We start from the raw sequence: 24519 nt of genomic DNA, 5'->3' as shown, positions 1-24519 counted from the left end.
TAATGTCAGTGCCCCGCCCCCCTCGGCCGATGTCAGCTGGGATTGGCTCCAGCCCCCTCGTGATTCATTTTAAAACCAAATCGATGTCCATCCAGATGTGTGCTTTAGCTCTGTGTCATAGATAATCTCCATCCATACTAACACGCCTGAAAATGCCTGTCACATGACCGTGATTCTGTTTGATGCCGTTTGTTTTCTTCCGGAGGAGGGTCACGTGATTGGAGCGTGACGAATCAATAAAAGGATTCGTCATGAAACACGACCCTCGGAGTTTTGAAATTTAAAAGGGGGGCCAGCAGCATTTCAGCAAGGTCTCCTTTTTAAGGTCTCGAAAACTCCTAATGTAGATTGTGATCCGAGCACATTTCTATTTTCTCTTTACGTGACCTTAAATCCCCCTAGGCCTTTTATTTTCAGTATTATTCATCATTTCATTTAATAAAAATGTCCTGAAATCGGTAAAAAAAAATTTTTGTAAAAATCCTTTTTATTTCATGACCTTCAAAAAAAAAAAAAAAGCATTTTTAGCAAATATTTGGGCACCGAGTCCTTACATCCCCCTGCAAGAGAAGCCAAGAAAAGACACTTATTGTTGCTAATCCGTTCAGATAAATTGATTTCTCTGTGAACATTCTGCCATTATATGCTGTGTCTGACCAGCAAGGACAGTTTTTCCTCCATCGAGTTGTTTGATTCTAAGTGTACAACAAGACTGTGGTTGTATTCGCTATTAAGAATGTGTGGAATTAAGTGAATGTGAAGCCTGCTGGTGTTCAGTCAACCTTGACCGAGGGGGGAGGGGGTATAAATGTATTGTTGCAAAATAATTATATTTTTTAAATCCTTAGAAATATTATTTTATTTTTCATTTTTTTTTAGAGAGAGAGAAATGGAGGTGGGAGGACGGGAAGCATTGAGGGACAAAAGGAAAAGAAAAAAGGAAAGAGCGGAAACATGAGATAGAAAGATCCACACAAAACGGTTTTGAGACATTATGAAATTATTTTTATTTATTTATTTATTTAGTTTTTCTTCGCTGCTCTCGCATATTGGATTTTCATTCGGTGTATCTTAGATTCGTCTGCCCTCTTGTCTTTTTCTCATTTCCTCCTCTTTACCTCTCTCCAAACATATCTCTGTAAACAAAGAAATTCCTCCACCAGCATGGATCCATTTAGTTTCCACTCCATTTTCGAAAAGCCGCCGCGTCTCGGCGGCCTTGATCGAGAGCGTACAGTTGCGGCCAGAGTCAACATTTCCTGTCAGACTGTTAAACAAATGGCTGCAACTCTTCACGTTTTTATCTCTCCTCGCCGTCGTTCTCTTACTTTTTCCACCCCCTCCTTGTTTGCCTCCCAGCGTCATATTCCTCATTTCATCTCCTCTTCTTTCCCTGGAGCCTTTAAGGGGGTGTATTTTCTTTATTTTTATGACAATTTGTGTCTCTTACCATGTCTTATAAAGCACATTAGTGACATCGCTAGCATGGATTCAGGTCAGACAGGTCTACACCACACAATTTGGCAGTTTTTCCTAATCTGTATCAGTTCTTTGATAAATCTATAATTAATCAAATGGAAGCCAAAATATCTGCCCCATTTATCAGTCATACAGTCGAGTCATTACCCTCCTGGGCCGTGGAACAGAGCAGCAGAGTCGCCAGAGACACAGTACAGTACAGTTTACAGAAGGATTTTGCCCTGCATGCCTTTGGCCTCATAAACAAACTGATTAACTGTGTGTGTGTGTGTGTGTGTGTGTGTCCTCTGATCTGGTGACACAAAGCAGAAGTGGCTTTGCTCCCAGCAGATGAGGAGAGAGAGATAGACGGGGGGGGGGGGGGGGGGGGTCGTCTGTGTGTGCAGAGATGGGATGAAAAAAAAAGAGAGGTGGTGTGTTGTGTTTGGGAAATGGGTCAAGAGGAAGTTGAGATTGTGCTTTTTAAGTGTGTGTGTGTATTTGCGTGTGTGTTTCACAGCTGAGACCGTGTTGTCGGTCAGAATGGGAATTTGCTGTGTGTGTGTATGTATGTGTGTGTGTGTGTGTGTGTATTTGCGTGTGTGTTTCACAGCTGAGACCGTGTCGTCGGTCAGAATGGGAATTTGCTGTGTGTGTGTGTGTGTGTGTGTGTGTGTGTGTTGACGGTGCATAACTTAATTCCACAGGGAAGACAAAGCAACAGCCTCTGTTTCCTGTCCTAATTGCTTAAAATCCTACACAAATAAGCCTACACATACACACACATACACACACACACACACACACACACACACACACAAACACAGTCATTTACACATCCTATGTTTAAAAAGGACTTATGCAGATAAGTTTAGCATTTGCATAGTTTTAACATTCATTATCTATTTTGACAGAATAGCTAATATGTCGTTTTCACAGTACTTGTGCACACATGTTTTCTTCTTCTATCCCCTAAATGCCCCCCCCCCCAGCCTCGGCTCTTCTTGACACCATGCCGTTTCGAGATGCTGCAGCTCATGCATTAACAAGCAGTTGCCTACTTACACATGCAGCGGACATAAGCATTTATTAGCGGTGTCTACCTGATGAGTATGAACTCTCATTTTAACTGCTTCAGCCTGGTTGACGCTTTTCATGATACAAAACCAGTGTGTTGACATGTTTGTTGGATTCCAGTAAAGATCGGCGTTTTAAAGGTTTGATGACTGGAACGTAAAGCTGTCTCATGACTTCCACACCTGAGTAGCTAATCATTTGGCCACGGAAACACGATTCACTGCTGCATTTGTCACTTAAAGCCGTGTGAAAAGAAAGTGTGTGTGTGTGTGTATAGAGCTTGCAGTTTCGTGCAGTCGGCTTTATGGAGAAGTTACAGTATTGTTTTTTAAATGAAAGAATTTGGTGAAATCCTCTGCAGCTCTGTGAGAATGGAATCTGTGGAAAAAATCAGATTTCAAACTGTGATTTCATCCTTTTAAATAGAGCCGCTGACCTCGAGTTACCTGACTGCTCCTCACATACATCAGTAAACAGAATGGCATCATCAGCAAACAGGAGTAGAAGTCGCCTTATTGTTAATTAGCGGAACAATCTCCAGGCCTCAGCTGCACTTTAATGTCCTGTTAATTAAAACTACCATCAGGAGAGAAGAGACAGGAAACCTAGTATGTGACCTTGAGCGGTCTAGTCTTTCTCTAAGTGCTCTCAGCTGAAAAGTGCCATCATTGTTATTTCACTCTTTAAAAAGAGGAAACTTTTATTTTTGGTTTCAATACGGATCATAGTGCTCAGATAATTAGTTGATTGATCTTGCAGGAAAATCATCTGGACACAAACTATAGTATTGATCATTGTGAAGAGAAATAGGCTTGTGCGATATCCAAAATGTAATATCTCGATACACACCTGGCCAAATATCGCAATATACGATATTATCGCTGAGGGTGAGGGTGTGTGTTTCACTTGGGTTTTTTTTTAAATATCAAACCTCAAACCTTATTTAAAATTGGCATTTACACAGATGAACTATGTATCCGATAACACTGGCCACATGCTTAATTAGATTTTCTTGTCTGACGTGTGTATGTTGATAAATGTTTATTAAAGTGTATTAAATTGCATCTGGATTTTATTTGGATGCTTAAACTTGAGACGTGCACATAATATGAGGAGAGTAAATAACAAGTGTCACATAATTTTACGTAAAGACTAAAGACATGGTTGTTGATATGGGATGTGATTGGCTGACCACGAAACAAAATGCAGCACAGCTGGAGGAAATACTTCAGTTTCAGAGTCAATGACGTTTGCAGTTAAAAGTCTGCACATCTTGTTAATGCCACAAATGTGAACTTGGCTAAACAACGATACACAAAGGAAAAACTGAAGAAAGAAAAAAAAAAAAATTCCCCAAATTACACAGATTGACCACTGGAGTCTGTTTTTGATGCTCCTGCAGTGAAATCCCTTAAAACTTAAATTCCTTAAAACAACGTCTGCCAACATCAACACCCTGATAAATGTCCGACTCACTTTTTCTCCCTCTTTTCTCAGTCTCTGTTTTATTTTGTGTGTGTGTGTGTGTGTGTTCATATTCAGCTACACAAAAATAATGAAGCATTAAGCATGAGGTTCAGTTGTGTGTGTGTGTGTGTGTGTTCGTAGGAGAAAGTGTGTTTGGGGTCTTTGTCTGTGGACGTGGCTGCCATTGTTCGACTGTCTCTCTTGGCACATCATGACACATGACCCATGGTGTGTGTGTGACAGACAGGACAGAGACTGTGTGTGTGTGTGTGTGTGTGTGTGTGTGTGTGCATGCGTGCACTTTCCTGGCATAGAGGTCAGACAGGGAGCAGAGGGGGCGTCCCAGTCTACAATCTGGACCTGCTGAGTGTGTCTGTCCTCCGTCTGCCTCCGTTTTTATAAGTCGAGCCAAACATTGGAAAGAAAATCACGATTTTTACCGCTGATACAAATACAAATCATAGGAAGAATACATTTGATTCACATTACAATCTCACTATCTCAAAAAAAAATCAGAAGAAAACTTTATTCTTTAAATCAAAATAATATGCAACACTGGCCTCCTGCCTTTTCCTACCTTTTGCTGATTCACAGCAGAGGCAGTTATTGAATCATATTGAAGAGGAGATTGGAAATGAACGAGGCAGAGGAGAGGTCAGCGGAGGGTGAGCCGGAGAGAAGAATGCACAATAGCTTCTGAAAATTTAATAAAAGCCATGGAAATGTTTCAGATGTGTTCAGATGCTTTCAGGCCTCAGATGAGGGGAAGAAACGACTCTGGCGTCTTTATTGTGATTTAGGATCTTTGTAATTACGAGAGAAACTTTTTGCCTTTTGGTTATCGGCGTGTCGTCATCAGTCGAATTATTTCAGGGCCTGTACATCATTTTCCTGCAGTTGCATTGAGAAGGAAGCAGCCTGGGGTTGAGTTTACTTCCTGCAGGACATGAACTTGGACCATTAATACTTTATGTAATGTTTCTATTAGAATCCATGAAAGGACAGAAAAACAAAAATGACAATAACAGTGGAGGAAAAGTTACAAAGTGAAACTAATCTGTGAAGGCACCAGTGCTGCTTTTACAGCTGTAATATAAATAACAACACAGTGGTGGTTATTGTATTATTAATGAGTGTCTCCGTGTTTAGTCATGTTGACGTGTGCAGAAGTGGAAATTCAGATGGATGGTATTCTGGTATCAGCCACGGGTGATGAGGCCCAAATTCTCGAGGTAGAGACAAACTATACACAAGCTGCACGTCATCATCATCATCATCATCATCATCATCAGTAGTATGTCTCCAGAACGCCTCACATCCAGGTTACGTTAGACAAAACAATTTAACTATGTTCCCTGAACGCCTCACCTGCATGCTATGTTTGATGGTACAATTTACCGTTGTTCAAGAACGCCTCACTTGCATCCTATGTTAGATGAAACAATTTACCGACGCTCCCTGAACGCCTCCAATGCAGGCTATCGCTAGCACACATCATCAGGGGCTCCGCTGAGTGGGGCTTAGGGCAGCAGCAGTGCACTGCGCCTTAATGGGAGGTTTAAAGGGGAATTTAATTGTCATTGCAAAATGTGCCAGTATGAGGGGCCATCAGGGGCCCCCTTTTCCCTTTGGGGGGGGGCCCAAACATTTGCCCGGTTTGCCTGATTAATCTGGTCAAGTGGAGTCTGTGCTTCTGTAGTTATGAGATCATCTGGGCTGGAGCATTAAATCTGAGGAATGAGAACAACCATTCGGAGTATGGAGGATGAGCTTTGATTGGTTCCTTTTTTAAAATCACTTCGGTTGATACGTTTCGCCGTCGTCTGTAAATCCAGCTGATAACAGCCTCACAAATGGATCGGGACGACTGGGTTTGTTTGAATCGCAAATTTAATCCACTCCTTTAGGTTATTTACACCCCAGCCTTTTCTCATCTTATCTGTCATCCTCAGTCTGATTCTGTTTTTAAAAATAAAAATCTTTCTTTTTCTCTTTTTTTTTAATTTATTTATTTATTTTTTATAAATCATAATTTGATAACTGCTGCTGCTGCGGTCGCTCCCTAAATCCCAGATAATGAATATTTATTGTCTTTACGGTTTTCAAGCTACTTCCTGATGATGGAAGGAAACATTGTGTCGACTGATGCTTCGCCATCTGGATGTTTAGATGTTGGATGTTAGATGCTAGAACATATGGACACACACTCACGCAAACAAATGAATACACACACACACACTCACACACACACAGACACACTCCCACCAGTCGGCTCTGCTATCCCGAAGCATATGGTTCTTTGAGATAGAGTGGAGACAGACTGGGCCATTCTGTTGGATAGCACCGAGGGCCTCAACATTGTTAGAAGTGCTGCCAAACAAACTTCACCCCACACACACACACACACACACACACACACAACATGCACACACATTCTTGTCTTGCATCACTTGCTGCTTTGCTACTCGTTTCAATGCGAAGTGAAAGGCAGCATGGGCGAGATTCATTCTTGTTCCTGCAGCACAGGCCGAGTGTAACCGTGTGAAATGAAAACGTAGATACCTGTGAGCTGAATTACTGGAGGCTCGTTCCGCAACACTCGGGGCCTGGGCCGCTCTTTGTTCATTACACACTCGCGCCGCGGCTTCGCTTTTTGTCTGTTTGGTTGTCTCATTATGAAGATTACTCTCCAAATTGATTTTTCCTTTATCTCCTCAGTTAAGAAGTCCCTTTATTTTAGAGCCTGCTGTGCCTATAAGAGCTAATGTTATCGTTATGAGAGAAAAACTGGGCCTCTCTTCTTGTATTATCACAAATTAAAATGCCTTTAGTTTAATTCATGCCCTGATGAAGGGCTCTATTTAAACTCAGGCAGAGCTCCAGCTTTTTGTTATTATTCCCCGCAGTAATATGCTTTCTCTCTGATAGATAATACGAGATTTCTGGCAGTTTCTGTGAATTAATTACGTTTAATTAACAATGCCATCACTGTGCTGTGAGTATAAGCCCGCTTCTTCCACTTTGATCCGCAGGCTTTTCTGTAGCGGTTTCTGTTGCGGACGTCAAGCCGGATTCAGATAGTTTGTAGCAATAGTCACAGTATCAGCTGCAGTGCATCGTGGGGGTTGAAGTTATTTGAAAGCTCAACTTTCCAAAAACATTTGAAAGTGCCACAATTCCACCTCATGTTATTTAATGGAGGGCTGACAAATAAATAAATCACCTTTTCGTGGTGCTTCCAGTCATTGGACGAGCAACAAGATGCATATTGTGTTTATTTTACTTAAATATTCTTCAGTTAAAAGTGTTTTTGCTGCATTTAAAATTCCAGCTGCAGCTTTAAACATATTTGCAGACACTTCATCAATCATCATATTATTGCTGTTGTTATTTATTTTTTTTACAACCACATGTATTTCAGAGCGCCACCCTGTCACCACCACCCTCACACTGTCTCAACACCACAGCCTCATCAGTAGCTGAGACTTCTCTATTAACAGCGTCGTGTTAAACTGTGTGAAAGCTGCGGTTGCAAGAGCAGTTAACTATTAAACCGTAGCAGCAGAATTTCATTACGAGGACGTTTAAAGGACTGTCTGGACTGTTTCTCTCTTAAACTCCTCAGGCGGAGTCGACATTGGAAACCTGCAACATGTGTCTCCACCCAGTCATGCAGCAGCTCTTTCTCTGGGCTGATGAGTAACTAATATGGCACCTGGTTTTGACCTGTAATGTGAGCGCAGCCCCTCGGGGGGGGGGGGGGGGGGGGGCGCTCATCGATTCCTTCAGGTTTCAGCAAATTCAAGCTGCATGTCGAGATATCCAATGACCAGAGGTTCCAGTTACAAATCCCCAATTCATTGAACTTTTTTTGTGTTTCCTTCAGGAGAGTGAGGTGGTTCATGTCATCAGAGATCAACAGGCCTGCACACTGAACAGGTAAGGAACTTCCTCTGACTTTTATTCTGAAATCCTGTCATAAAAAAAAACAACTTTTCATCTGCAAAAAAATTGTTTTCTTTCTCTTTTTTTTCCCACCAATTTTTTTTTCTCTTTTCTCTTTCTTCTTCTCTTCTGTCTTTCTGTATTTCCATCCCTCGTTTTTCTCCACTAATTATTCAGCCTTTCTTCCTCCTCAGCTGTCATTAGAAACACTCGTAGGTTCCCATGATGCCATTGGCTGTTTATTTTGGTGGCTTCAGCTGCCTGTGTGTTTTTGTGTGTATTTCTATGTGTGTGTGTGTGTGTGTGTGTATTTCTATGTGTGTGTGTGTGTGTGTGTGTGTTGTGGGGCAGTGGGTGGGTGAAGGGGTTAATTAGGGGCTTCAGGCCGTTTTTTTTTATTTTTTCCTAAGAAATGAATCCCCCCCCCCCCCCCCCCCCACTCCCATACAAACACTCTCTCATATATCAGCTAATTACTGAACACTAACACACACACACACACACACTTCTCTGTACTATATTGCTTTTCTGCTTCTCCCCCAACTCTATGATGCTGTTGTAGTAATAACTTTAACACACAAACATCATATTCTTGTAACTGCAGGACCAAAATGTCTCAACGGTAGCAGACTTGATTGTGAGAGCTTCACTTTGAGGGAAAAATACTATTTTTCAGGCAAAAGGGACAAAGACCTTCATCAACCGTGACCTAAACTCAAGTCTAACTGTAACCCTAAAACCAAGTCTTACCTCTCAAAGAAGTATGGATTGGACAAAATGTCCTCACTTTCCAAAAACATCCTAATTTCACTGTCGATAACGCCAGATAGAGATGGTTACCGCTAGACCACGCAGCCGCTGGGACTTTAATCATGTAGGACAAGGAGATCGGAGGTTAAGCCTCAAGTTATGTCTCAAGTGGATAAGGGATTTAGAATAAGACCTTTTACACAAAAACACCCCCACAGGTTCTTCAGGCAGGATCCACCAAAACCTCAACGACACGTCTCGACCTGAACGTGTGTTGTGTCAACATTTTCTCGCCCGTCGTGACTCTCGGCGGCGTCCAGCAACGTTCTGGGTCTTCTGTGGAATTTGACCCCACACGACCTGACAACAGGGTGATGTTGTGGCTGCATCGTACTTCATAAGTCTGAGAGCTTTTTCCTTACTCACAGTTCGCTCCACTGTACAGGCGCTGGAAAGGTATAACGGGTACAAGATATAATAACGGTTGTTTGTTTGTTTATGGCTGCACCATTCAATCAAATGGAAATATTCTGGATGCTTTGCACATCATTTTCTACACATTTCCCCAATATTTGAGCCTGACATGTTTCATAATCGTTGGAAACTTCAGGATGTCCACCAGAATTTAAAGTGAAGACCTCCGCGATTTGAATAACGCTTGGCTCGCACAATGTGAGTTTTTACCGACTGACCCACTGTGGCGGGTCAGTTGGGTTTTAATAGCGTTGCCTTTTTGACCCAGGAGGAAGTCGCGTTGAATTTCTCTCAGCTTCACTGCACAGAAGCGACAGTCATTTTCGCACATAAGTTGTTGTAGTTAATCCTGGAGAGAGACGCTTCTCTCCCCCTTTTTATATGCCAGGCCGTTTTTATAAGCCAGGCAGCCGTAGCCTGGAAGAAGTCACCTCGCGCTGCTTTTGCATCTTTACATTATTGTGTTCTCTTAATGTGGAGAGACATTAAACATCTTTGGTTCGTGTCCTGTTTTAGTTTTTTTTTTTGTGTTTCGTCTGGTGCACATTTTCAGGGCTTGTGAAGACGTCTACCACACACACAGGAAGATGGAGTATGTGCACACAGATTACCTACCACAGTAATGGCTGTAATACCTCGTCTCTGTTACCGCCTGCAGACTGGCTGCAGGGTTGTTTTGGCCATTTAAGGCTTTTTCTTTCTCAGTTCACAACCTCAGATGAGTAAACATTGTATATTGTTTCAGAGAGTTTTTTTTTTTTTTTTTCTTCCATTCTTCACAGAATCCACTTTTATTTTATTTTTTTTCAGGCGGAGAAACACTGAATATTTGAACACACTGAACACTTCTTATGAAAAATGATGATAATTTATCGTCGGCTTCAGTTGGAGTGTGTTGCTGCGATTTGAATGGTCATCTGATCTGAATGACTGGTTTCTATGATTCGTTTTCTGTCTGCTCTCAGTCTGCCAACGCACATTAAAGTGTGTCACTACAGTGTATGTGCGTCTCCGTCTGTCTTCCGTCCATCACTGTTTCCCTCTTGCCTCCGTGTTCTCAATCTCTCACTCCCCTCTCTCATGTTTTTTTTCTTTCCAAATCCGTCTTGTTCCCATAAACTGCTTCATTTTCTCTGCCTTCCATGGGAGCGTGTAGCTTGTCACTCCCTCAAATCTTATGAAAGCAAATACAAGGGTGTGTGTGTGTGTGGGTTTTATGATATCTCTTTCTCAGGGTCGAATCATTCATCCCTCTCTGATATTTGAGGTGTACTACATACAGCCGATAAGTCCTATTCAGTTAGGTTTTATTGTTTCTCCCTCGCTGGCTTTTATTTTGATTGTCAGGATCTATTTCACAGATTTCCTCCTGAAAAACAGGTCACACCTTCATCATATGAACTCAGATACAACATTCCTCCTATAACCTCAACTGTGACGATAGGTCACGACTAGAAATCTGAAATCTAAATATAAAACTAAAACCCCAAAACCTAGATTTAAACTAACAGGACTGCAGACTTTGACTTGGCTCATTTGACGGCTGATAAACTTGATGTCACATCTGGACTTGTCTCGACCGACTCGTCTGCACTTGACTTGAGCTTTGTTTTGACTAGACATGAGACTCGAGACTTGTCCATCTTTGATGAGACTTATTTGATATTTGAGTCGGACTTGTCTCGACTAGCTTGAGACTTGGTTTAACTAGACTTGGGTTTTAATCTGAGATGTGTTTTGATGAGACATAGACACTTGAGACTTGACTAGACATTTGACTTGTCTCCACTGACATGGCACTTGGCTGAAAACTCATTTTAACAAGTCTTAAGATTTCATTTAGACTTGTTTTGACAAGACTTGAGTGACCTGGACTTGGACTCGGACTCACTTCAGCTTTTAAAACTCAGAATCATTTCCACAGATAAACAGACATACACTTTTGAGCAACAGTAAAAACTCACAGTGAATCTTTTCTCATCAACCCCCCGCTGGGGCGCGTTCCCTGGGGCCGGCTGCTACAGAAGAAGCCCAGCAGATGGTTCCAGCAGGGGGGTGTGAGGCTAGAAGAGACCTCCTCTCTTGTTGAGGCCACCGGGGGCCTCCGGGTGGATCACAGGGGCCCCCCGTGCAGCAGCTACCAAAGCAATGCATACATAAGCAAATGAAATGTACCTCCCGTGGGAAAGCAGTGATATGTTACAGCGAAGAAAAGCAGAATATAATTATTATGTAAAGGCACGTTAACAGGTTCGACCCGTCAGGTTGAATATGTGAATGCAAAGTGAAATGATTTACAGCATTAGTTGTATATGCAATAACATCAGTGGCATTTATGAAGACGAAGAAAGGAGCGATCTGACGCAGACGCCACTGAAAACAAAATCTACGCATTATGTCACTTTAAAGGAATTTGTCGGAACGAGACACTTAAACTTATTATATAAGACACAATGCAGAAGTATGCAATGAAAGCTCAAGGCAACCTTTTTTTTTTTTTTTGAATAGCTTTTCGGTTTCAGTTGTCAGATGTGAGCCGTCTCTTCCAGGGGTGAGTTTGAGTGCTTCATTAATGTCTAAATACTTGATGATTTTCAAATAACTGAAGTGGTTTTCTTCGCTGTCAGGAGCAAAAATCTCAGGATGATAGTTGACATGTGTTTTGTTCTTGACCTGAATGTGGATGGGTTTTCAGAGGAATATTTGTGGGGATAGAAATGTTCATCTGTGAGCAGTTTCAATGCTAAAATATTGGTATCGGCTTTTCTAAAGGTCAGGTTATTGCGCAATTGATGATATGATATATAATGATACATGTGATGATGACATCTGTTAAAGAAAAATATAGAATTTTCCTTGTTGAAGGCTCTTAATTTGAAGCTGCAGCAGGAAATGCTGGGCTAGCATTAGCAGTAGCTATTATATATCAAAAAAAAATATCCTCAGATATAAAAATATATATAAAAAAAAAATAAAAAATGCAGAGAATCATTAGCATCAAAACCAGAGTTTGATTTCGTTAAAAGCTTGATACTTATCAGCTGATGTATAAAGCATTAAATTAATATCAGCCAATAATATATCAATATATTGATACTGAATGATGCAAAAGTTCTGTAAGTGCAATATGGCCATAAACATCCTGCTGGTTGCAGCAGCCTCTGTCAGACGGAGGGATGTTGTTTTCCCCCGGTCTTCCTTTGTTTTTACTTTCTGGTGCGATCAATGAATAAATGTGAGGAAAACACAGAGTTTTTTGTTTTCATGTATTTGGTCCCAAAAGAATTTAACAGCTTGTTTAAATAAAAATGGCCGAATAGACATTGTTGTTAGAATATTGAACGTCGGTACAAAACATGAGCTCTCAGCAGATTCAGTCCAGAAAATATCAATACTGACCTTCTCAAAGCCACATCAGTCAAACTGTGGTGAATGATTAATATCACCACAGGTTCAGTAAACACAGGCGTTTTTTATATGTGTGGAAATAAACTGTAAGACGTATGGACGTCTGAGAGAGCTTTCATCAGATCGTCTCTTCTTCACTTTTCTATTAATCTTCTTCAACACTTCAACACTTACCTCAGCACGTCTGCTACTACGGCTCTGTGTGTCTGTGTGTGTGTGTGTGTGTGTGTGTGTGTGTGTGTGTCTGTCTGCGTGTGTGTCTGTGTGTGCTTGGGTGTGGGTGTGTGTGGAGCTGGTTGGCTGGCCGTTGTGTTTGGGTTTAGTCCCAGAATTGTATCACTGCGTGAAATTTGAGGTGTGTGGTTCTGACTGGACTCCATTTTTGTCTTTAAATGTGCACTAGCAGACACACACACACACACACACACACACCACAGATGGCAAACATCCCCTCAGATCTGCCAAAACTCAGTGTGTGTCCAGCTTTTTCATTATATCTCCTTAATCAGCCCATTAATTTAGAGTCGCAATGATATAGGAAGGAAGAAGGGGAGGGAGGGAAGGAAGGAGGGAAGGAAGGAAGATGAAAGGGAGGGAGGGAATGAAGGAATAAAAGGAAGGAGGGAGGTTGGGAAGGAAGGAAGGAAGAAAGGAGGGAGAGAGAGAAAGGAAGGAAGGAAGAAGAATGTGAGGGAAGGAAGAAAGGAAGGAAGGAAGGAAGGAAGAAGAATGTGAAGGAAGGAAGGAAGGAAGGAAGGAAGGAAGGAAGGAAGGAAGGAGTGTTGGACACCAGAATAGTGATGAATGGATTGTGGAGGAAAATCTGAAAACGATGGAAAAACCTGGAAAAAATTTAAAATGGATGGAAGAAAGCCAGGATGGATGAAAGCTGGGAAACAAAAGGAAGGAAAAAACATAAGAAAAGAACAAGAAAGAAAAGAAGGAAAAGAAACGAAGTGAAGGAATAAAAACTGGAGTTAGTGAGCGGGAAGGGGAAAGAGACTTAGAAGGCAAAGTTGATGACTCGGAGCAGACTTTTATCAGCTGCCAACTGGTTCTGTGGTGTGTTTGTGTGTGTGCGGTGAGATTGAATAGTTTCAGGATCATTGCCTGTACTTGAGTGTGCTCAGTGTGTGTGTGTGTGTGTGTGTGTGTGTGTGTGTGTGTGTGTGTGTGTGTGTGTGTGTGTGTGTTGTTGTGTGTTTGGAGGGCGTGGGTGAATGGATGCTCGTGTGTGGTTTTCAGTATTTTCTTTTCTGTGTTAGCCAGCAGAGTGTGGCCTCTGTCTCCTCACCATGGTGGAAAGCTTTATGCTCTTTTCTTTAAGCCGCTCCAAGTTGCGCCGCGTTGGCTCAAAGAAGAAGAAGAAGAAGAAAGAAAGGTCGTCCTGCTGTTTGACTCACTTTTCGCGAGCGAACTTCCATAGAGGCATGTCATTTCTTGAGTTTACTTCTGTAGGAATTGTATGTTTAGCCACGTCAGCTGCTGCTTGATCTTTTACGTTCCCTGTTTTTCTTTTTCTCTTTGTAACTGAATCGTCCGGTTCAAGCTTTGTCCGTCTACTAAGTATCACTTGATGTTTCCTTCACCTGATTTGTGCTGTCTACAGTGTAAAGGAGGCCTAACGTACAGTCATGTGCATTTTCTTGTTAGCCTACAGCAGCGAGAGACGGAGGGAAAACACTATCCTCCATGTTTGTAGTCTCTTACAGTCTTTACTTGAGTTCGCTGAAAAATATGAACAAAACATTACAGCTCCTGAAGACGACATATCCCACTAAATTCAGAATAATAGTGGAATATGAGTGTGCATGTACACAAACTAAATGTTGATGCTAAGAGCCTCACTTCAAACAAAGTGCTTGTCTGATTGGCTAACACCACCCCCTCCCCACCCACACCTTTCTGTTGCGTTCGCTGCAGCTCGTTCCACGTCATTGGTGTAGTCTTTCTTTAATGATGATTTTCTTTGGAGCATTTTTGCGTGTTTGTTATGATTGCGAAATTGGACAGAGACACAGGAAATGTAGGGGATAGAGAGGGGATGACGTGCAGCCAAGGGCCAGGGTCGGGTTTGAACCCAGGCCGCTGCAAACGAGGACTCGGCTGGCGGTTTCTGATTGTTTTGAGCTCCAAAAGAAGCACCTTAAATAACGCTTGATATTGACACTTTCAAAATAAGATGCTGGACAAGCTGCTTGAGACAACTGCTGAATAAACATTCCTTCCAGCAGCTTGTTAGTCAGGAGTAAACAAACCTCGTTTCACGAGTCTGATGGGAAGAATCCTCAAACTGGGGCGCCGTGCTTTTACTCTGGAAATAAAAAACTAGCGTGAGATCTGTTAACTGAGGCAGCAGCAAAAATCCTCCCATCACAGCAAGTTTCTTCATGTCTCTCACGCATCTTACTCCGAAGGAAGTTGAAACATAATAGTCGTTGGTTCCTGTGTGCCGGAGGACGTTTCTGCCTCTGTAAGCTTTCATGCAGTGAGCTCTGGATACTAGTGGAGATGTGTTTACTGTCAATCATATACTTCCATAATAATAATCAGAAACCAAAGCAACAGCAACAAAGTCAAGTTGTGGCCATTTATCTTTTCACCTTTAATTCAGCTTTATTCATCTCTTCTTCTTCTGTTAATCTCTGGTCTGTGGTCGGCCTGTGTGCCCCGAGGTGTCGACTTTTTTATTTTTTATTTTGGCATATCATTGAATATATTTACTGCCGACTTGTGCACTCGCGCTCCAACGGCATCACTTTGTTGTTGCCCGGCAAGAGTCGACTGTTTCGCTTCCTTTGATTCCTCTCAGATCACAGAAGGAGCTGAATCAGGAATACCTGCAGCTCGTTTTTTTTTTTTTATATTATACATGAACTTTGAAATGCTGCAGACCAGGGAGAGAAGAAGAAGTGAAGAGGAGGGAGGGAGGGAGGAGGGAGGAGGGAAAGTACTGAAGCAGACTCTGTAAGCTGTCTGCTACATTTAAGCTTTTATGGACAACAGTGGGGACCCTCCCTGCCTCTGATGGCTTTAACAGCTTACTTCACTGCTCTCCACAGCCTCTTTCTCTATTATTCTCTTCATTTCTTACTTCCAAAATGGACTGCGTCTGTGAGTATGAGAGTGTGTGTGTGTGTGTGTGTGTGTGTGTGTGTGTGTGTATGTGCCTGCTCCATAGCAACAGGTTCAGGTTTAATGTCTTCCACATATGGCTCTCTGAGATCTCGCTGGAGCTTCACTGACTCATAGTGAAACAGTAAATGACAAGTGTTGTTTTTGCTGCTTCTCTCACTCACAAACATGTTTTGCGTGTGTGTGTGTGTGTGTGTGTGTGTGTCACATGCCGCTGTATTGTGTCATGACAATGTGTTTAAATAGAATCTAATTAAAATCAAATTTGAGTTCGTGCACTTCTTCCTGTTTGTGGTCATGTGGTTTGGAAATATGGACAGCTTCCCCTCCCTGGGTGTCGCCTTTTGATGTTTGATTGGCAGCTCATTAATTAGCTCGTTAGACTTCAGAGACCGGCTGACCTTTGTATATTGGACAGTTGCGAGGAGCGTTACAGGAGACGCTTGTCATCCCGCTCGGCTCCGTTGTGTTTTTTTGTGATGTGACAAACATGAAAGTGAAGATGTGAAGACGCCATGACAGACGCGCTGTTGATGAGTTAACCTGATTTGTCCTGATTTAACTTTTTTTTGTGGTGTAAAACGTTCCCAGGTCAGATTGTGGTGTGACAGCTGACGGTCATTAAACCCGGCAGACTGTTGTCGACAGATTATTTTAGTCTTTAATCAATTCATCGTTTTTTCTCTTTCCAGCTTCTCTGACACGAGGACGTTCTGCTTTTGTTGTCGTTGTAAAACGGAAATTGTCGGAGGAACTTGAAGGCGTCACGTTCAGCTCTGCGAACCTACTCTTCCTCTCTTATTTTTCTCAACTACTATTGGATGGATTGCCATGAAATTTTCTGCAGTCATTTGTAGTCCTCAGAGGATGAGCCATGGTCACATGGTCACACTGTTTCACCTCTGACCTATCCTGTAGCGCCACCATGAGGTTAAATCTGTAGTTTTTGTGTGAAATGTCTCAACTGCTATACGGACGGATTGTCATGAAATTTGACCTCTAATGAATTTTCCTTTAGCGCCACCAGGAGGTTAAATTCAAGTTTGTCCAACACTTGGGTTTATGATCAGAAACCTGCTAAACTAAATGACTAACTGAGTTCCCATCAGCCTCAGCTGTGCTTTCAGTTTATTGCTAACTAGCGAACGTTAGCATGCTACCACACTAAACTGATAGTTGCTGTCTCTCGGTGTACACAGTGTACTCACCTGGGCGGTGCGTGATGATGAACGTTAAACCTGCTAAACATTAGCATGTTAGCATGCTGTTTTTCACTGTAAACTGAAAATATTAAGATTTCAACTGTTGGTCAGATAAATAAATAAATTTATGATGATGATTGATGAAATTAATGATGTCACTGTTTGTTTTAGACAAAACATCACTCTGTCATTTTATAGGCTAAACACGTTGATTAGAAAAGGACTGACGGATAAAATCATAATGAAAATGATCATTAGTTTTAGCTCTAGGTGAGTCTTTCATGTTTATATACACTGCGCGGTGGTGGACATAGCTTTACACACACACACACACACACACACACACACACACTGCGATGAGTGCTTGGTTTGATCTGCATGGAGGCATGTTGAGCCACGCGGGAGCTGTGAGGAGTTTAAAGTTTATACAGCACCGTCAAAATTAATGAACTAGGATGTCACAGCACAGAGATGGTGTAGGAGTACACACACACACACACACACACACACACACACACACACTCATATAATGAAAGAGCATAGACACATCAAGTGCAGTTACATGAAAAGCATCATTACAAACACACACCGTCCGTCCGTCCACACACACGTCTGTCCTTTCAGAACGCTTCCTAACTCTGTGTGTGTGTGTGTGTGTGTGTGTGTGTGTGTGTGTGTGTGTGTGTGTGTGTGTGTTCATGATTTCGCTCACACGTATATCGTGTGTGCACGATTGTGGCCCGTGACAAATGAGTGTCTCGTTCTTCACCAGGAAGCGTGAACGGCGGCAGTGTGTGCTGCGTTTCTTTTCCCGCCTCATACAGATATTCTTCGGAAGCATCTGGGAGGATTTAATAGGAGAATAAAATTATTCTCTAAAGATTATCTTCCCTTAGAGCTACATCTGTGTGTGTGTGTGTGTGTGTGTGTGTGTGTGTGTGTGTGTGTGTGTGTGTGTGTGTGTGTGTGTGAGAGAACAAGAATGTACTTCCTCTGTTCAACTACTCAAACAGTTTCCAAAAGCTTCAGGAAGGATTGAGTAAGATAATGAAACTACTTTCTAAAGATTTTTTTTTTTCTTCCACCCCACTATCTCGCCTCCTCACCCCCATATTTGCTACAGGCTGGATTTTTAATCTCCTGGATCATTTTGATCTCCTGAATCATTCACTGTCATCATTTTGAGTTAAACCATTTCTTCTGTCTCCTGCTTCCTTGTCAGGGTTTGGTTTTTCTGGCATTGTGCAACTAGAAACAATTATTTTCTAACCAAAACGTGCTTTCCCCTGCTCCTCCCTTTTGTGTTTTTGTCATTAGTGTGTTTCTAGGTCCTGAGAAAGTCTTTTAACGAGCAGCTCAGAGCTGTTAAAAGCTCTTTGACACAGTTAAATTAGAGTGTTTTAGGTTGTAAATTCGGTTTAATCAGTCTTTGGATGCATTTTTTTCTCTGAAAAATCTTCTTCTCTGGAACTTTTTGGCATGTTAGCCCTTTAAAAGTCCCATGAAATGCCATCATTACCTCCCTGATGTGGTGTAATTCGTGCTGAAGCAGGTTTCTGAGGCGGGATATTAGACAGTGACGAATCAATGTGAAGCGTAAACCTAACTGAAAATCAGTATAGGAGGGAAAAAAGGGCTGGTGGGGTTTTCTGGTGTGGTACTCATTGATGTTTGCCCCCCCACCTCCACCCCACCCCCCCCCAGCTGTGAAAGCAACTGAACCAATCAGAGGAGCTTTTAAAAGGTGGGATCCAGAACGAGGACACGGTCTCGCCGTACCACACACGGAGAAACGAGGACAGAGGAAGTGGCCACAGACGGTCGGGTCGTTTTTAAGTTTCTAAATTAACATGTTGAACATGAACGAGACTCGAGACCGGACAGGAAATCAAGTCAGGGAAGATGCATTAATGAGTGAAATCCAATCAAGTAATCGACTCGTCGTTTCAGCATCCAGAATACATTTCCTGATTGTTTTTTTTAGTGTTTATCAGACCGAATGGATCAGATACAAAGGTCCCGTTCAGACCTGGTACTAACATCCGACTCGGGTCTGTGCCGCTCTGAATTCAGGTGTGAACGCACCCGAGACGCATTGAGGACGCGTTTGAGATCCCATCACTCAGACCACATGTTTTTTTTTTTACCTTATCATGTGTTTTCTGACATGTTCAGGGGGAAAGATGAAAACAAGATTTTCCCATTATTTTTCATCGGCTCCAAATCCGGTCTTGAATTAAATTTTTTCAGCTGTTTCCGAGATATATAAAAGATTCGGATTTATTTAGAGGGAACTCTTTCTCTTCCTGGTTTTACTTTTTATTACTTTCCTCTCTTTTTTTGTCCTTTTTTTTTTAAATTTATTTATTTATTTTTCTCTAATCTTAAAAACAAGTCAGCTACCAGACGTAGAATTTACTCCTCTCCAGCAGGAGAAAATTTACTCTCAGTGTGAGATGTCAGTCTTAAAATCACAGTTTGCCGGCAGAGCTCTGGTGCCTGGAGGTGAGCGCTCAGCCGTGTAGAAAACACACCAACAGCAGTCTGAACACGGGCGGCGGGCGGAGAAATCAGGAAGAAAATGTGATGTAAACAGTTTCAGCCGCCTGAGACGCTTTGCTGCCTTTAAATCACGTCGTGATTGGATTGAGAAAAGGAGCGCTAACAGACTCTTATTATCAGAGACTGAGTAGATGAATGTGTGTGTGTGTGCGTGTGTGTGTTTGTGTGTGTGTGTCCTGAAGCCACCTGATAGCTCTGCTCTGATGGGTTCTTGTCTGCCGCCAAATACCCGTCCACTTTCGCCCCTGAAATAAATTGCAGAGTAAAGTAGGTGGACTTTGATTCGACGAGTCGCCGTTCAAAGAGTCTCTCAGGCTCCTCTGATGTAAACCAAAACCTCACAGTGAGGAAGAGCAGCCTTTGTTCATGTCGCAGCTCCTCTCTCTCTGAATCACGGCTCATCAGCGGTTTCATCTCTCTGGGCAGGACCTCCATTAGAGACGAACGTGTGTGTGTGTGTGTGTGTGTGTGTGTGTGTGTGTGTGTGTGTGTGTGTGTGTGTGTGTCACCGGTTGCATAAGAGGCCTGGACTGAAAAGCGAGTTTGCTTTGACAGGTCGTGGCAGAGATCACCACTCAGGATGGAAACTGTTTCTATTCTTTTCCTTCTGGCTGCAGGTGGTTGTGGATCTGACCGCTCTGCTCCAACGTGTTGAGAAAACCTCACTCTTTCCAGCGAAGCTTCCATCTCCTCAGATCTCTACACATTTCCCCAAAATCGAGCCCGTGATGCAGTATAAAAATAAAAATTGGTTTGATTATTGATTGGACCGACTTCACCAGCGATCCCTGACACTGGAGCAACAGTTCTTCAGTAATAGTTGTCATCAGCTGCAGTAATCCTCAGCTATCTTTACTTCCATGTTGTTCTCTCACTATTTAAAGGGCAGGTCAGGCGTATTGCCACATGTCTGTACTCAGTGTTAGCGATGTCGTCATAGCTGATAGAATAAAACTTGATTTTCATACAAACAGAAACTGTAAAAGGTGTTGTTACCATGGTAATGTAGAAGTGGCCCAGCCTGATCTAATCATCTTATTTAGCTTATTAAAAAAAAAAAAGTTACAGGAAGTTATAGCTGCCTTCAAAATAAAATAGTTTAATGCAGCTTCAGGAAAGAGTTTATTTAATCACAGAGCAGAAGTGATGCCAAAACACTGGGATGTTTGAGGGAGGAGTGACAAATCACAGACTTTGTTATCGTTTGTGATTATTTGTGTAAACTCAGCTGTCTGCTGGGCTTTGATTTCAACAGCTTCTCTTTTCTTTTCTTTGCACGGGAACCAGAACTTTGATTAAACCCAGTAGATGAGCAGGATTTGTAAATGATGAATAAAACAATAGCTATAAATACAAAATACAATCAGCGGTATTTGGTGGAGTGATGGAAGTTCTTCCTTTTACTGTTCGACTTTATCCCTCCTTCATCCTCTCTCTCTCTCTCTCTCTCTCTCTCTCTCCTCCTCTTCAGACTCTTCCTCTCGCTCGTGTCTCCTCCCGTCCCCTCCGGACAGGCCGGGATCATGAGGATTACAAGGGTTTTGTGTTTCAGTGGGGAGAAAGATGAGGAGGAAGACGAGAAGATAAAGAGGGCAGTTGAAAAAGGATGGGGGGGCGGGATGAAGAGGAGGGCGGGAGCGTGTTTGTACAGGCGAGAGAGGAGGAATAAAAGGGAGAAAAGGGGGAGGGGGGGTGAGGGGGGAGGAACTCTAGGGATTCTTGTTCCTTCTTTCAGCACTCTGGAGTTTTTCTTACTTTTATCTTTTTTCCTTCACTCTTTCTTTCACCCCCCTCCCTTAGCACCCATAATGCTCTGAGTTCAGTCTGTTTACACGCACGCACACACACACACACACACACACACACACACACACACACACACACACTGAGAGTACCTCATTACGGCAGTCAAGTGTGTTCTCGGACTCACTATTCAGACCACAGATTGGGAAATACAACACCAGACACACCCCTCACTGTGAGAGTCAATACACACACACACACACACACACACACACACACAGCACACAGGTCTTCCCAGTGAATTAGCATTCCCCTTCCCTCCACATTGAATTGCATTTGCGTCGGCGGAGCCTCGACGCCGGTTCCCTTTTCATAAACTATCAGTCTGAGGAAATGATGATGAGGAGGGGGAGGGGAGGGGGGGGGGGGGGGATCTGAAATCAGGCAGTTGGACTGACTGACACTCTGTTAGCGACACGAGAAGGAAAACAAACAAAGGTGAAGCGGCAGATTAAAGTCGTGATTGGGTTTTGAAAAACGGCGTTGAAGATGAAACACAGGCTTTAATTTTGAGGTATTAGAGTGATAATGGCAAAAATGACTATTGTGGATAAACATTCGGTGTCAAAAGAGCTGTCAAAGTTTCACATGTAGCTGTTTTGTGAGATTTCAGCTTTTGAAAGATGTTATCGAGTGTTTTTCAGGCAGCTGTTCTGCTTTTTGGGCCAGTGCAGTGGAGACAGGGAACCCAGGACTCAGCCTTAAAGGTCTCATATAGTCTAAAAGGTAGATGTCTATGTGTAGTGTGATTATAGATCAGGTCTAGGTTCTATATTAATATTGTGAAAGTATCAAAGCCTCAGTCCACAGAGAAATGCACACAGCCTGTATTCAGAAACTGAGCTTTAAAACCAGCCGTGAGGACTTTTGTAACTTTGTGATGTCACAACAAAGCAGTCACGCCCTCAGTCACTGCACAAGCCCCGCCCACCTGGACCCACCATCCAAAACCTTGCAGGTGTTTTGAGTGTTTTTTCCTTGAAATCTGCTATATTTTTTATTGGATCAGAAAAGTGTCAGCCAATCAGAGGAGAGGCTCAGGAGAGAAGCCTGAGAGAGGAGATGTAAAACTACATGGAGATTGTTTTTGGTTCTTTTAAAACCACAAATATCTCATCTTATGGATCAATACTATTATTGATCACAAGAAATCAAGGCATCCAATAGTTTAATACAGCAAGCAATTAAAATATAAAGTAGCTTGTGCTCTATACGTGGACATTAGATGCTAAAGGGTCCTGTACATGTGAGGTTGGTTGATGCAGCAGATAAATTGTTTCACAGTGCAAAAGTGATCGTGCAATGACAGTAAATAAAGTGACTTGAAGCGCGTAATAAGCAGAGCCAGTGAAATACAGCAGAAATAGCAGAGCAGAGCAGCAGGCCTGGTACTCAATAACCCCCCCACCCCACCCCACCACCACCACCACCACCACCACCCCCACTGCCCCTGCTGAAGAGAGCTGAAGAGCCCTAATGGCTCGGGGGACCAGGATCTCCTGAGTCTGTCTCTGTGACAGCGACCTCGCCACTGAAGACACACTCCTCCGCTTCATTAAGGTGGTGTGAGTGTCACCACGTCCCTGACAGACGGCAGTTTGCACGGGGTCCGTCTCTCTGCTGTCGTCACCCACAGAGTGTCCGGCTCCACGTCGACCTCCGAGCCGGCTCGCCTGACGAGCGTGTCCGGCCTGCCATCATGGTTTTTATTAATACTGACTGAAGAGTTCCATTGCTTTTCTTTCAATAAACATCTCGAAGATTTATCAGCTATTAAATGGGCTGCGGCGGCTGAGATACTTCAGAAGAGAGGAGCATGGTTTTGGTTAACCAGTGACCACAGTGGTTCCAGTGGGTCATTTAATCATAGACCTTGTGGATTGTTTTTCTGCCCTTTAAATTAGCATACATCACTCGATGCCAGTGACACCGCGGTGACGTTAGAGTCCACTGTCTTTCACACTGCGTCCGGGCCTGCTGGGTGAAGTCGTGTGTCTTGTCTCCACCTGATGAGTTTCAGTCCGAATATTTACTCTCCTCTCGAGCTCTGCTTTGGTCTCTACCATCTTACTCCTCAGCTGCTAAACGCTTCACTTTATTCACCAGCGGGCTCTGACTTTGTCTGTCTGTAGTTTGTGAATGTGTGAATGTGGTGTGAGAGAATAAAGTTTCTGCACCTTCAGCCAACGATGAGCTGAAAGATAGTGAGTAGAGCTGAGAGGAAGAGTCGAATGATAACTGAGTGAGTGTTCATCACTATGATCGACACCGTCCACATCACTCACAGTAACTTGACCAGATTTTGAAATATCGACTATAGAAGCTTTAAAGTCTCGCTGCATGAGAAGCCCAGCTGCCTGTAGAAATCGTTAATTATTGATCATCTCAGGAATAATCAGCATGTGAATTTCAAGCGTGTTGAACCTTTCAGTTCTCTAAGTCATGTCCATGATTTATGCAGCAAGTAACCTTCTTGTATGTTCAGGAAAAATGCAACTTTTTAATTTATATTCTATGGATTTTAGAAGCGACACAGTAAATGTTGGTGAAAATTAAACAGCTGCAGCCTTGTTTTTTTAACATCTGATTAAATATGCATTTTGTTGAATGTGCATTTTTTATTAATTATTTGAAAACGTTAAAAATGCTCTCTCACTCTTCCAGCAAAATAGAAGAAGGAAGTTGACACCAGCAGCAGTGAGAAATCTCCGCTCCCGAACGAACACACTGTAGGTGAATTTCACTCCGCTGAACTAATGTTCTACATATTTATTTTTCAGCCTGAAGCCATATTTATTTTCCGCTGCCCGGCCATAGATTGGGCTGATTGGGTCGGGGTAATCATTTTTTATAACTAATCCTTATGATGGATTTAGCTCTCACTGTCTGGGCTGGATTAATACGTCCTGTCTATTCCTGTTTGATTAGTCTGCCTGCTCTGCTGCATTAAACTCGCACAAAGCAGAGCTGATGGGAAGAGGTGGGGGGGGGGGTGTGGCATGAGATATTCCAGCTCAGCACTGTACCCTGTGCACTGTCATGGGACCCAGTGAAGTGTAGTCGAACAGAGATGTGAAAAGTTAACTTATACCTTTTTGGTGTTTGTGTGTATTTCAAGACGCTGTAACGAAGTTTTGTGATATTTTCTCATATTATTTGTCATAATTTTTGGTTCGTTTTCCAGGCGATGTTTTTGTTAATCCCTTCAATCAAGGTAACAGAGGTCAAACTGAGGTCA

The 24519-nt window shown here is 42.6% G+C and overlaps 1 protein-coding gene across 1 annotated transcript in view; it reads left to right on the top strand.

The window, feature by feature from the left end:
• LOC111225043 (plexin-B2-like) overlaps positions 1–24519 on the top strand; it is a 176042-nt gene that overhangs the window by 61117 nt on the left and 90406 nt on the right. Inside the window, exon 3 of the mRNA XM_022749789.1 lies at positions 7889–7941. The gene's annotated coding sequence lies outside the window, so the exon portion shown is untranslated. The remainder of the gene's footprint in view (positions 1–7888; positions 7942–24519) is intronic.

The sequence above is a fragment of the Seriola dumerili genome, unplaced genomic scaffold (genome assembly GCF_002260705.1).
Source record: "Seriola dumerili isolate Sdu_G_001 unplaced genomic scaffold, Sdu_1.0 BDQW01000138.1, whole genome shotgun sequence".
NCBI lineage: Eukaryota > Metazoa > Chordata > Actinopteri > Carangiformes > Carangidae > Seriola > Seriola dumerili.
This window is presented reverse-complemented; position numbering and strand designations above follow the sequence as displayed.